This window comes from Ochotona princeps, chromosome 32, assembly GCF_030435755.1.
Source record: "Ochotona princeps isolate mOchPri1 chromosome 32, mOchPri1.hap1, whole genome shotgun sequence".
Taxonomy (NCBI): Eukaryota; Metazoa; Chordata; class Mammalia; order Lagomorpha; family Ochotonidae; genus Ochotona; species Ochotona princeps.
This window is the reverse complement of record NC_080863.1, coordinates 9,303,015-9,317,767: the sequence shown is the minus strand read 5'-3', so window position 1 is coordinate 9,317,767 and position 14,753 is coordinate 9,303,015. Positions and strand designations below refer to the sequence as shown.

At 43.4% G+C, this 14,753-nt stretch overlaps 1 protein-coding gene across 2 annotated transcripts in view; it reads right to left on the bottom strand.

The window, feature by feature from the left end:
• CCDC146 (coiled-coil domain containing 146) overlaps positions 1–14,753 on the bottom strand; it is a 117,762-nt gene that overhangs the window by 74,648 nt on the left and 28,361 nt on the right. The window contains exon 1 of one of the 2 annotated variants that reach the window (XM_058657564.1): positions 14,424–14,559. The exons of the other annotated variant lie outside the window; for it this stretch is intronic. The gene's annotated coding sequence lies outside the window, so the exon portion shown is untranslated. Of the gene's footprint in view, positions 1–14,423; positions 14,560–14,753 lie in introns of those variants that run through there. 2 annotated transcript variants of the gene reach the window in all.

Here is a 14,753-nt window from a genome sequence, read left to right as displayed (position 1 = left end):
TTTTACCCTGGCATGAATCTGGCCTCATAAAAATGAGTTTAGTGGCATTTCATACTTTTCAATATTTTGGAATAGTTTGAAAAGTTAGTACCTCTTTAAATGTTTTTGCAGAATTCACTTGCAAAGCTGTCCGGTGTGGGGGTTTTCATCTCATGGGAGATTTTTTCAATTACTGCTTCAATCTCATTATTTGTGGCAGGTCTGCTAATGTTTTCTGTCATCTTGATCGAATCTTGGCAGGCTACACATACCCAAGATTTTATCCACTCCTTTGAGACTAACTTGTTAGCATATCTAGTTGTTCATAGTAGTTTATTATTCTCTGTACTTCTGTTATTAGTTATAACGTCTCAGTTTTCATCTCTAATTTTTTTTAAATCTTTTTTCTGTTTGAAACTCTGGCTAAATACTTGTCTATTTTATTTATCTGTTTTTATGTAGTTTTCTGCCTGGTTCCTTTTTTGTTTGTTTCAGTTTGAATTACTTCTGTTCTGATTCTTACTTTTTCTCATTTCCTGGGGCTTGGCTTGTCCTTGATTTTAAGTCACTCAGATGTCTCATTAGCATGTTTGAGATCTTTCTTTTTAAAAAGTAAACACTTAATTACTTGAAATTTCTTGGTTGATATTGCTTTTGCTGAATCCCAGAGGTTTTGATATGTTGTATTTTCATCCTCATTTGTTTCAAGAAACTTCCTTATTTCCTTTTTAAATTTCTTTGGTCATCCATTGATCATTCAGGATCCTGTGGTTCTATTTTCATGCATTTGTAAATTTTCTATTCTTCGTCTTGCTGATTTCTGGCTTTATTCTTTTGTAGTCTGAGAAAGACAGACAGTGTGATTTTCAGTTTTTAAAAACTTATTGGTACTTGATGTGTGGCCAAATACACCATCTACCTCAGAAAATATCCCCTGGGCTAATAAAAAGAAAGTACATTCTATAGCTTGTGTTAAATGTTATATAAGTGTCTGTGAGGTAGATCTATAGGATGAGTCAACTTTGACACATCTCTGTTGGTTTTCTGTCTGGATTATCTGTCCATTGATGATTATGGAGTGTTGAAACCCCCTACTACTACTGTGTTCAAACCTATCTCTCCTTTTAGATTGTATAACATTTGTTTTACATATCTGAACGGTCTTACGTTGGGTGCATGACTATATTGATGATTGGTCTATTTTCTTGCTGAATTGATCCTCTTGTCTATATGAAGTGTTCTTCTTTATCTGTTTCTATAGTTTCTGATTTAAGGACTGTTTTATCTGACGTAACTATAGTTATTCTGGTTCATCTTTGGTTTCCGTTTGATTGCTACATCTTTCCCCAACCCTTTGGCACAGTGGTTAAGACTCCGCATAAGATGCCTACAAAACACTTAGGCTTAAGTTCTTGTTCAGTTTCTGATTCCATGCAAACCCTTGGAAGCACTGGGTATTGGCCCAAATACCTGAATCCCGGCCACCCATGTGGGTGACCTGGACTGAATTCTTAACCCCTGGCTTTAGTCAGGTCCAGTTCCAATCATTCTGGGCATTTGGAGAGTGAACCAATGAATGTGAGATCTCTGTTTCTGTCTGTCTGTCTCTCTGCCTTTCAAATAAAATAAATTAAGAAGAAAAATGTAGGAAGCAAGAAACAGGCAAGGGAGTTCAAAGACTGATAGCAAGGCAGAAATTCATTAAAGAATTACAAATTATTTTCATGTTTTAATGGAAATAGATGCTATTCAAGCTTGGACTGCACACTTCCACAGGGTGCTGTTGGAACAGCAAACCCCGCCGGTAGATGTTCTGCAGATGTAGATACTGTACAGCTAGGTGATAATAGCCTGGACCAAGCCAGAACCACATCGTGCTAATGTGAGCCTAAAGGAGAAACGATGTGCTTCTGAGGCTTCATAGCAAGCAGAAGACATTCGGTACACTCTGACACACAAATGCAGACGTGTGGGGAAGCTAAAGGATGGTGGAAGTGAAAGACAACTAAATACAAAACTTTAGTTCCACCGCAGAAGAACATTTGCACTTCCCCCAGGAGTTAAGATTCAAAGCCCAAATGATTGAATTGCATTCTTTTCAACAGCTGAATGGTCTTCCACAGGGCAGATGTACCACAGTTGCTTTATCCATTCTTCTTTTGACAGACATCTGGGTTGTTTCCATGTCTTTGCCATCGTAGAATGTGCTGCTATAAATACAGGATTACTGGTCACTTTTTCATAGGCAGATCTCATTTCCTTTGGAAATATTCCTAAACGTAGGATAGCTGGCTCATAGGGTACATCCGTTTTCAGGTGTCTCAGGACTCTCCATACTGAGTCCCTAAGTGACTTTACCAGCCAACACTACCACCAACAGTGAAGCAGGGTACCTTTCTCCCCACATCCATGCCAGCAAGTGTTGTTAGAGCTGATGGACTTGCGACTGTTGTCGAAGGACTATACTGTTATTACAATGTAGGGGAAGACAGTGGGGGAGGGGAGGGGAGAGAAAAATCCCTGAGACTAAGGAACTGTATCATGAAAAATAATTTATAAAAGATTCAAAGCCCAAATAGAAAGCTTCTCAAAGAGTAATGCAGCAGTTACATGGCGGGGTATTCCTTATTGTGTAAGACACACAACCACTTCCCCTTCTTACAGCTCACCAGAAGTGATCTTGTTTGCTTCTTGAGCCCAGACTCTGAAGGGGTTTTTTTTTCTTGGTGGTTACAAGTAGTGTATGTAAACAAACAAACAAACTGGAAACCATGGTACCTTGTGCCCCAGAGGAGAACAGGGCCAGATACAGACAAGCAATTAATCACTTCTGGATAATAAAATGGCTAGGCTCCAAGAAGGTGCATCAGAAACCCACACGATGGTCTGCTGGCAGCTGAACATGTCAGCAAACGCATGGTGTAACGTGAGCAAACAAGATCTCCCTCTCAACTCCTCCCGCACACAGAGTGAGTGCTCTTAGTCTTCCACCTCCGCTCTCCTAAAGGCCCTGGAAACAGACATGCCCCTCCCGACCCCCCACTCCCATCAGGCACTGCTCTGACAGCAACGCTGAGCCCAGCCCCTTGGATAAAGGGAGAAGTCTAAGGGCTTTTGTATTTCCATTTGTTTACATTTCCTAAAATGTAGTCAAAACACACCAGGGCAGGTGTTTGATATTGTAGTTAAAATGCTTCTCAGGACATCCCCATCCTGTAACAGACTACATACACATCCCAGTTCCTCTCTGCTTCCACTTCTAGCCTCCTGTTAGTGTGCATCCCGGGAGCAATAGTGAATGCCCAAGGACTTGGGTCCCTGCCACCCATGTGGGTGACCTGGAACGACTGAGTCCTTGGTCCAGTTCCAACCAACCGTCTTGCACATTTGGAGAGTGACCCAATGAATGTGAGATCTCTCTCTCTCTCTCAAATGAATAAGAATAACATAAACAGGAAAAAGTTCACAAGAAAGCAAAAAACCACAGAGACAGGCATTTGGCATTGCAAGCTAAGATGCCACTAGGAGGCCTCCCTTCCGTATCACATTACCTGGGCTTGAGCCATGGCTCCACTTGATCCCAAACACCTGCTCATGCAGAACCCGGGAAGCAGCAGATGATGGCCCCAGGTACCAAATTCCTGACCCAGCTGGGGGGCAATTTGGAAAGTAAACCAATAGATAAGAGATTTCTCTCTCTCTCTCTCTCTCTCTCTCTCTCTCTGCCTTTCAAATAAGTAAACATTGGGAAAAAGAAAAAACATTGGGCCCGGCACAATGGCCTAGAAGCTAAAGTCCTCGCCTTGAATGCACTGGGATCCCATATGGGCACCGGTTCTAATCCCAGCAGCTCTACTTTCCATCCAGGTTCCTGATTGTGGCCTGGGAAAGCAGTGGAGGATGGCCAAAAGCCAAGGACCCTTCACCCACATGCTGGCTCCTGGTTTCAGATGGGCACAGCACCAGCCGTTGCAGCCACTTGGAGAGTAAATCATCGGACGGAAGATCTTCCTCTCTGTCTCTCCTCCTCTTTGTATATCTGACTTTGCAATAAAAATAAATAAATTAAAAAAAAACATGGAGCTTTCACGACAGGCTTTACAAAATTGTGGTAGAGAGTTGTACAACAGGTGTCTCTCAATCCTGCAGGTGTATCTCTGTACTTACATTCCCTTGGGGGAGATAACATTAACATTCTACGTTGTGAGTCTCTTCCCAAGAAGCTTATGGTCTCCATTAGGACAGACCCTGACTACTGGGCAGTCAATCAGACATGGGGCCCACTTCAGACCCATTGAATGGACAATAAGGATAATTATATCAGAAATGACCAACGTGGCAGTCCTAATTGCAACAGACATAACCTGCACATGATCAATCTCGATCTTGTATTCTATGCACCAGTATATAATACTCATTCCTATACCAAGGCACACTTGGACTTGAAGCATTTTTTCAACATACAGACACACTTTGAAAAAAAAAGAGGAGGTACAAAGCTTTGTTATTCATGAACTATACAGCTCAAACCACTTCTTTCTATTCCTCAAGAAAACAAAACAAACAAACAAAAAGAGACAAAAACCCAAAGAAAAAATATCCTCCTGAAAATAAATGTTGCAAACCATCCCCCAACAACACTCACTTGTGGGGCACAAGCAGTTAAGTAGGTGCAGATAAAATCTGCTGGATAATTGAAGTGTTTTTGTCATGATGTGGTCTGGACCACCTTTAATTAAAAGCACAAGCATGGACACACCATAGAGCTGCACGTACGTATCTCGCTTTCAACGCTCTCCTGCATTAGGCAGTGAGCTCTCCCATCAGATTCTGTGCATGGCTCACCCCAGGGACCCTGCAGACTTGAGGGCTCTGTTGTCCATTAAGTGCCTCTCCTGAGACAGCAGGGTGCTGACACAGCTCAGGCACTCTGCCTCTTGGCTACCCCTTCTTCTACCCTCCTTTCCTGCACTCCATGATGCCCCTGAAACACAGACCCAAGGCAAGTTCTTTCTCCTTTCTCAGAAGTTTCACACAGGTTTTGCTTTTCTTCTGGAAACCTACAGAGCCCAAACTAAGCTCTATGTTTCTGGGTAGGTACTCTAGGTGTCATGACAGAGAAGCATAGCTTTTGGAGATGGGCATGAGTCTGTGCCTCACAAGGGCCTCCTGGCTGCCTTTGAGCCTGTGCACTAACAACAAGGCTTAGTCAGACCTTGCTGCACACACCTATGCAAGGTCAGACAATATAAAGGCTGTGCCCAACACCATGGAACTACAAATGGCAGTAATCACAACATGTCCCCTGGCTCTTTCTGGTTTTTCCATAATACCATGCAAGAGTCTCTCTCTCTCTCTCTCTCTCCCTCTCTCTCCTCCTTCATTCTCTGTTTTTCTGTTCCATTTCAGGAAAATTCTTTTCTCTTGGTTTTTGGTAGAAGAAAGCAGGATCAGATGGACAGAACTGAATTTCCAACACTGTAACAGAGTGAGGCTGGGATTCCACATAGCAAAGAGCAGGCCAAGCCAGTGTAAATCGAGGACAAACTCAATCTTGTAGTGAAACCCATCCATGAGGTTGTAACACAGAGCTGGGCAAAACAATGGGGTATCAAACCTGCTGCTGTAGTTACAAACCAAAGGAAAACCTTCACCACATATACAACAATGTGGCAAGAAACACTGAGCCTGTTATCTTGGAATCATGTACACTCCTGCAAGCCTGGTCAGGTTTCAGGAATTCCAAGAGCGCCTGAAAGACCCTATCAGTCAGCTTCATGGCTTCCAGTTGATGCAATACTAGTGAGGAGGGGAAGGGTTCCAAACCCTAGTGGGAGGTTTGACACACACAAGTCATCTAAATCTATGAACCTTCCAGAAGCCCCTAAAACAGAGAATCCACATGTCTGAGGGCCAACTAGGATGGTCATACCGCAGGCTATTTTTGATTGTGCTGAAAGGCACCTATTTTCAACGTTCCCCTCTCCTCTTTGGGCTTCAAACAAACAAACAAAAAAACGCAGAGAGTACATTGTAACAATGACAGTCTTCCCTGTCTTGTCCAGTGAAGCAATTGTCTTGCACTGTTGCTTTTTCATTTCCGTCTTTCCTCTTCCCCATACCCTGCTTAGCAGGATCTGTGAACCCTCAGATGAGTCTGTTTCCTTAGCAAAGATTCTTCGCAAAATACAGGCTCTCCCTGCTTCCCATCTGCAGCAGCTGGGTCCCACCCATCCTCCTCCTGAGTTGGTTCTTACTTTTGACCTAGTCTACCGGGGTGACAGAATGGGGTAATGAGAATGACTGCAAGGACATCAGGTTAGCTTCAAAACTCGTGTCTCCCCTTCAAGACATGTTCAGCCCCAAAGTGGCTGTTTGTTTTTTTTTTTTTAAACTGCTAGAGAATGTGAAAGTTGTTGGAACACAAGCATTTGACGTCCAAGTTAGGCTACAGCTGGGGATAACCCCATCCCTGGATAAAATGCCTGGATTTCAGACCTAGCTCTGCTTCCAAATCCAGCTTCCTGTTAATGTATGCACTAAGAGGTGACAGGGGCTCAAGTGGTTGGGTCCCTGCCATATATGTAGGAGACAGGGATGAAATTTCATATTCCTGATTTCAGCTTGGCCCAGCTCCAGCTATTGTGGGCATGTGGGCAGTGAATCAATGGATGAAAGATTTCTCTTTCTTTGCGCACAATTCAAATAAAATGATTGTTTTAAAAAGAGTTTAAAGGCTAAATGGGACCAAGCAAGTGAAGTGTCAGCCACAGCCCTTGGTAACTGGTCTCCTCCCACCACTGCCTTGCTCTTTGGTTTCATATATAATGTGCCAGGAATTCTTCTGGCAGAAAAAAATAAACAGCTATCAGCCCGGAGCTACACCAACGATCTCAGCAATGTGCGATCTGGAAAAGACGAGCAGACTTCTTTCCAGCATGCGTTCTCCCCGGAGCGCTCCTGTAGGCTTTGGTACAAGAGTCTTGAGAGGCCTTATCTCCAAGTCCAAATGTAGATGATGAAGGTACTGGAGTGGGACAAAGGGAGCAGCACAACCAAAGAAATGTACTTCGTAAAGCCAGCCTATGAAAGTGCTATTCGTAGCCTCAAGCTTATGGTAGCTCAATTCAGAATAGCTAAGAGACAACTCAACCCAGATGGCTATCAACCAATGATTGCATAAGGAAAATGTTGTTTATATATCTGACGGAATACAACTCAGAGATAAAAAGAAGGAAGCCCTATCTTTTTTTTTTTTTAAGAAGTACTTATTTGAAAGACATGTTACAGAGAGGGAGAGGGAGAGAGGCAGAGAGAGGGACAGAGATCTTCCCTCTGCTGGTTCATCTCCCAAATAGTTGCAACAGGAGGGGCTGGTCAGGTTGAAGCCAGGAGCATCACCTAGATTTCCCATGTAGGTAAAGGGGCCCAAGTACTTGGAGCATCTTCTACTGCGTTCCTGGGCCCATGATCAGGGAGTTGGATGGGCAGTGGAACACCTGGGACTTCAACCAGGACCCTTACAAGATGCTAGTGTTACAGGCAATGGCCTGTCTTTTGCAATAAAATGAATGCAACTGGAGCTCAGTATGCTCCATGAAATACACCAGACCCCAAAGGACAAGCACCATGTTTCCTCTGATTTGTGAGAGTTAATATAGAGAATACCAAAGAAGAACAACATCCACTTTTGATGTAGATGAATGTAATTGACATCTTGAGATTTGATTATTGCTTATGACATGACTCTATATTCCTGGGCAACAGTTGCCTTTCCGCTTTTCATTTGTGAAGCTTTTTATCTAGTGGAGCCTTAAGTCTGTGGTGATACAGTAAAGTACTATTGTAAAAATTAAAGGAGATAGGGAAAAAGATCATCACAGTGTAAGAACTACACAAAGCCTGCTTTCTTCATATGAATTTAAAACAATAGATGTCTATCATGATTTGGGGGGAAAGCCACTTGCGATGAGAAGCGAAACAGGCTAATTTCCCTCTCCCACGTGGAGAGATGTCACAGCCACCTTGGTGTTTCCTATCCCCAGCCTTCCTCCTCCCTGGGTATACCTCTACAGTAGTCTTCCTCCCTTGGGAAACTATTTCTTAGTCCATTTATTTCTTTCCTGTTAAGGCAGAGACTCTGACTTTACTTACAGGGTTAGGAGCCAGTTCTAGCTTTCCAGTGGAAGACGATATTGGAAAAAAATAAAACAAATCTCTGAGCTGGGAAACATGGGAATGGGTAAGAAGTTGAGGGCACATGGGTTCCTGAGGTATCCTGGCTGCCCTAAGAGGCAGAAAAAAAAGAAAAAGGAAGAAATGGTACAGTGACAATCAAATCAATGGACTCTGTGCTTGCCTCCTTCCTCTGACGGGACTCGGGAAAAGCAGCAAGGTGCCTGCAAGCATCATCACACTCATGCCTTCGTGTGACAAAGCAGAATAAGACTACGTAGCCAAGACGGGGCCAGTCCAAAGCTAGGAATGAGAAGCTTCTTTTGAGCCCGCCATGTGGGTGCAAGGACCCTAAGCCTTGAGCCACTCTCTGTTGCTTTCCCAGGCCATAGCCATGGAGCTGGATTCAAAGCAAAGCAACTGGGACAGGGACCAGCATCCATACGGAATACTGGCACTGCAGGCAGAGGACTGGTCAGTTACGCTGTTCTGTCAGCTCTGAAACTATCCATGTTTAATAGAAGGATATTCAAACCTTCAACTACAATGATGGATTCAGATATTTCTCCCTGCACTTACTTCTAGATTCATATATTTATATTTAAGCTGTTATATTTATTATACAACATTACATATCAATATTATATATATTTTATCTGAAAGACAGTCAAGGAGAGAGAAGGAAAGGAAAGGAGGTGGAGGAAGAGAAAGGCTGAGAGGAGGAGGAAAAAGGAGAAAGGAAGAGAGAGGGAGAAAGGGAGAGAGACAGGGAGTGAAAGAAACTTCCACTTGCTAGCTGCTTTCCCAAATGCCGACAACGGGCAGGACTAGGCTAGGCACAAGCCAGGAAGCCAGATTCTATCTGGGTCTTCCATGTGGGTGGCAGGGACTCCAGTACTTGAGCCATCATCTGCTACCTCCCGGAGTGCACATTAGCCAGACAGGGAGTAGCTGGAACTCAACCAGGCATTCCAGTATGGGATGCCAGCATCCTCAAGTGGTGACTTAACTACTGCACTTCAGTAGGCCTGTCCGTGCAATTCCGTCCGTTTTGACTGCATCTGGCTTGGCACTCTGTTGCTAGGGCTGTACCTACTAATAATTACTGTCTTCATGGGCGATTCACCCTTTGGTCATTCTGTAATTCCCTTCATTAGCCCTGATAACCTTCCTTGTGTTGGAGCCTGCAATGTTCAAAATTAGTATAATGACTCCTGCTGTCTTCTGACTAGGGTTAACATGGTATTTTTTTTCTCCATCCATCTATTTTTAATTCATGCAATTTTTTTTTTGGCATTTAAAGTAGATTTCTTGTAGGCAATCTGCAGTTGGATATTGATTTTTGATCCACTGATGGCATTTTAGTTGCACCAGTTGGACCACTGCTGTTCAGAATGATCTTTGATAAAGTTGGATTGACATCCACGTCTTTTGTTCTTTGATCCTGTTTTGTAGTTCTCACTTTTGGGGTCTTCACTGAGCATGTGGTCTCATTTCATTTTTCTCTCCTTTCTTAGCAGATCACAGCTGTGCCTTTTTTTTTTTCAACTTTTTCCTCAATTTCAAACCATCCAACTCTACCTTCAGCACACATTGGTATGACCTCACATTAAAATACATTTTAAAAGCTACATTTCTTCCCTCCTGTCCATTGTGTCATTGCTACGGCTCATTTCACTTATACATAAGCAAACACAGGCATATATATATGTACATTCATAAGCGTACATAAGAATTGATTTTTCAGTCTGTTCATCTTTTCATTTGCTAGGCTGGAGTTGCAAGTTCCGAGTTTCTCTATGTGCAGAATTCAGAAATCAAAGACTTTATTTATAGTTATTGATTAATGGCATTGTGCAAAACCTCCAACGCCACATGAATAAAATGAATGAGAGTGAGTTGTTCTGTGTCTTAATGTGAAAGTATTACCGTTAATGTTTACACTGTTGGGTTCCTCCTCCCCGGGTGTGTCTTAGCAGGAAGCTGGAATCCGGCCTGAAGCTGGGATTCAATCCCAGACACTCTGACAGGGTGTACCTCCCTATCGAGTACATCAAATGCCCATCCTACATTGAATAATTGCGGACATCTTGAATGTCATATTGCGAAATTCTGGGTTGCGTTAAAGGGATCATCTACACTGATTTTCTGTTTTGGTGGCAGCCTGATGAGGCTCAGAGCAAACGTTCTGCTGTGTCTCCAGTACTCGCCCTGCTGGGGCAGACAGTCTCCCGTGGGGCTTTCTCAGGCTGTGCTTTGCTTTGCACGTTACAGGCAACGTCCAGGACTTGCTCTTCAATCATGGTGTTTTCTGCTGGGGTTTCTTTCTCAAAACATTCGCCTATGGCCTTGGAGGGGCAGTCCATGTTTTTGCAAGGATGGGGCTGACCTCGTTCCTTGCACAGATTCAAGCTGAGGATTTGGGAATTGTCTTTTCCAGCTCTCTTGCCGTCAGGATGTCTCCCACCCTGCCCAGCTTTCACAGGCTCCCCGCACAACAGCCGTAACAGTCTTGTGTTACGCTGTTATACAATTACACATAGTTGGGGGCTTCCCAGTTCTTCTAGAAGAACACAGAACTCTCATCTATGCTTAGGCCATCTCGCAGACTGCTGGTGACAGTGCAACATTGTATTCGGTGTTGGCCTTGGGGCAGGGCCAGGACCAAAAAAAAAAAAAAAAAGCCAGGGATTCCCCAGCATCCTCTGTGTCACAGACACACTTCTTAGAACATTTCTCAATTCTGCCCATTTCTGGGTGAAAAGCAGAAGATGAAGGAGGAAAAAAAGGAAATTCAAAGGCACCAGCAGTGTCTTACTTCGTAAAACGTGTGTTGTTCTCACTAGATTCTTTATATTACTGCTTCACATTCATTCTTTTGCTCTACATGAACCAGTGTGTACAAATACACAAGAAAAACAAAAGAAATAAAAAACTGACATTTGCAAGCCTATGACCTTAACTGGCAGAGCTCTGATGGAAGCCAAGGTGGAATCGTTTTAGAGCGTCAATGTTGCAGCCAAACGTTTTCTAGAAGGTTTTCACAGAAGCGAGTGACCACTGAAGATACGTTTTGAATAACAACAACATACAAGACTTGAAAGGAAAAGAAACTGCTGTGGAGGGGCCTTTGCTTCTGCCACGAAACAGAAACAGCAACTCTCAAATAGAACCCAGGAGAAGAATCTTAAATAAGCACGTTTACCATAATTTAAGGCAGCAAGAGAATTACAGAAACCACAACAAATAAACGGAGTAGTTTAAGATCAGATAAAGCAGATTTATAAGAGAGCAAAGTAAATCTTTAAAAAAAAAAGTCAACAATCATGCATCTTGGAAGGTAGCAGCATGGCTCAAGTACTTGGGTTGTTGTTCTCTGCACAGGCGACCTGGATTGAATTCCCGGGACCCAGCTGCAGCCCAGCCCAACCCTGGCATGCTCATTGTATGTACTTGGGCACTGAGCCAGTGGTTAGGAGATCTCTGTCCATTTGTCTTTTTTCTGTCCCTCAATAAGTACTTTATTTCTTATTTATTTTATTTTTTAAAATTTATTTATTTTATTTGAAAGTGAGATATGCAGATAGGAGGAGAGACAGAGATGAAGATCTTCTATCTGATGATTCACTCCCCAAGTAGCCACAATGACAGGAGCTGAGCTGATCTGAAGCCAGGAGCCAGGACCTTCTTCCAGGTCTCCCATGTGGGTGCAGGGTCCCAAGACTTTGGGGGCATCCTCGACTGCTTTCCCAGGCCACAAGCATGGAGCTGGATGGGAAGCAGGGCTACCAGGATTAGAACCAGCATCGATACAGGATTCTGACACATGCAAGGCGAGGACTTTAGCCACTAGGCTACTGTGCCAGACCCCAAATAACTACCTAAAAAAATGCAGATATTAAACACTTGCTGAACAAAGACGGTACAAAACCGGTGAGTTAGAACACAGACTTTAGGAAACCATCAGAATATGTACATCATACAAATGCAGTTGAGACATGGATGATAGAATGAGAAACGTACATATGTTAAAATGCCAAATGTTCCCCGCTCCATAACATGGTAAGATAAAGATTTATACTTTTACCACCCCACTTAGTCGTGACAGTTCTGACTAATGTCATAAGACTAGAAAAGAAACACCAGTCATTCAGACTAGGAAGAGAGAAGTAAATCTCCTTCTCTCTGCAATTTAACATACAGATTTCAAAAGGGACTACCATGCCTTGTTAGTTACTAGCTTAGGCTACTGCCTTGGCCAATACTTAGCAAGAACAGAAGTCTAAAGATGTATTTCTCTTTAATTTATCAAGCTAACAGATTCTAGTCGGTGAAATACCGACTCCTTTGTTTAGACATTGGCTTTGGAAAACTCCCTCCTGCCCTCTGCTGGCCACAAACACCCATCACTCAATAAAACATTCTTTGAACTTTTTGCTTAGAGGCTGAGAACAACATACGCTAGGAAATAAAGACCTTTTCCCCTTATTATAATACCTTAATATCATGTCCTTATTATCTTATAATTCTAATATAAAAACATCCCCTTGGTGTAAATACTAGAAACTGCCAGGCCTGAGCCTCCCACTCCCTGAGCTTGAAGTTTCATTTTCTAAATCACTTTCTTACTGAAATTAACTCACTGCATTCAGGGGATGGTGTAGTCAGCCCTCCAGGGGCCCTGCTCAAAAAAGCCGTTGGGGCCGTTCACGTCTCTTATGTAGAACACCTTGGTGTCAGGGTTTCTCTCGGAAAACACTACCCATCCACAAAACCAACGAAACCCTGTCTTCTGCAACAGAATGAACGCAACTAAAAACTGCTGCTTATTTGGGCCCGGCGGCGTGGCCTAGCGGCTAAAGTCCTCGCCTTGAAAGCCCCGGGATCCCATATGGGCGCCGGTTCTAATCCCGGCAGCTCCACTTCCCATCCAGCTCCCTGCTTGTGGCCTGGGAAAGCAGTTGAGGACGGCCCAATGCATGGGGACCCTGCACCCGCGTGGGAGACCCAGAAGAGGTTCCAGGTTCCCGGCTTCGGATCGGCGCGCATTGGCCCGTTGCGGCTCACTTGGGGAGTGAATCATCAGACGGAAGATCTTCCTCTCTGTCTCTCCTCTGTATATATCTGGCTGTAATAAAATGAATAAATTTTTAAAAAAAAACCTGCTGCTTATTTTGTTAAACAAAATATTCCGGTCTAAAAACTATAAATATCTTACTTTTTTTCTGATATGCAGCAGGTGATATAGCATATCAAAAAAATACAAAAGAATGAAGTGATCACTTTGGGATGTGATGGCCATTTTTTAGCCCATGCTTGTACTGCAGTGGAACTGAGGTTTTCCTACTTTTTACTTGCTGAATATTATGCATATGGGCAGGTTAACTCTGAATACAGAGATTAAAATCATGTCGGTGCTAACCGGTGAAGAGAGGGTAAGAAGAGTGTTGGGAGGAGGAGGGCCGTGAAGGAGATGTGATCATTATTTGAACTGTATCTATAGAAATTGCAAAATCTATCCTCTGCGTATGAATAAAAACAAAATAGTACAATAATCTTGACACCCCCATTGTACTGCATTGTAGCTCCGTGCAATTCCAGTCTGTGCTTTTGGCTAGGGCCTTGAACGTTCACAGCCTACAGTTTCAGCACGTGTATTTTATGAAACATCACTGTTGGCAGGTGTTTCGGCAAAAGAATGTAGAGACTAATTTGTAGCATGAGGTGGGGCCCCGAAAGCGACGGACAAGTCAGAAGAGGGGGAAATTAATTTTTGCCGTTAGTTTAATGTCCATATAATGATAAAAATATAAGCATTTTAAAAATGTAGAATTTTTGATAGAGTGATACATAGAGGAGCCATGAGTGCCTTCCTGCCTACACCTGTTGATTCCTTTTCTGTCTCATATTTTAGCCCCCAAATCGAGGACGACTTGTATTTCATGAGATCAACACTACTCTGATGGGTTAGATGACTTAGAATCAGCGCATTCCCTCATAGACAAACAGCATTTTTACAATTGCAGTTCTGAGAACTGCACGCCACGTTTCCCATCCGTTCTCTCATTAGATCCGCACAAAAATCCTTGGGGACAAGACATCAAGATATTATTGTCCTCCCGTGAAGAAGAGAAGCAGGAAGGAGCCAGGACCCTAACCCTATTCCTTCCCTGCTGGAGAGACAGTTCCCGCAAAAATTAACGATTCTCTATCGTAGGGGGACTCCTGCCTTGTACCCAGTTCTAATCTGTAAAAGCGTAGTTTCTTACCCCTTCTCTTGGTCCTGATCCTTATTTAGACTCCAAGTTGTCCCTCTGGGTTTCCGCCAGTCTCAAACCAAGACTCCGCACTACACAAGTAGCGTCCTCTGTATCCAAGGTAACCACGCAGCCTTACCAACCCGGCCCCTTGCGCGCTTTTCATTGGTCACTTGTATTTTCATGTAGAGAACCCGCCTATCCAACAGCCAAATAGGCTAGAAGCAAAGGGCACCCCTCTCGCGGCTGAACCCCAGTATCCTTTTCCGTCCCGCGTGTAGCCTGCTGGGATAGGTAGTCTTCCTGCTGCCCAAAGCCTACGAAGTCCTGGCTCCTTTAGAA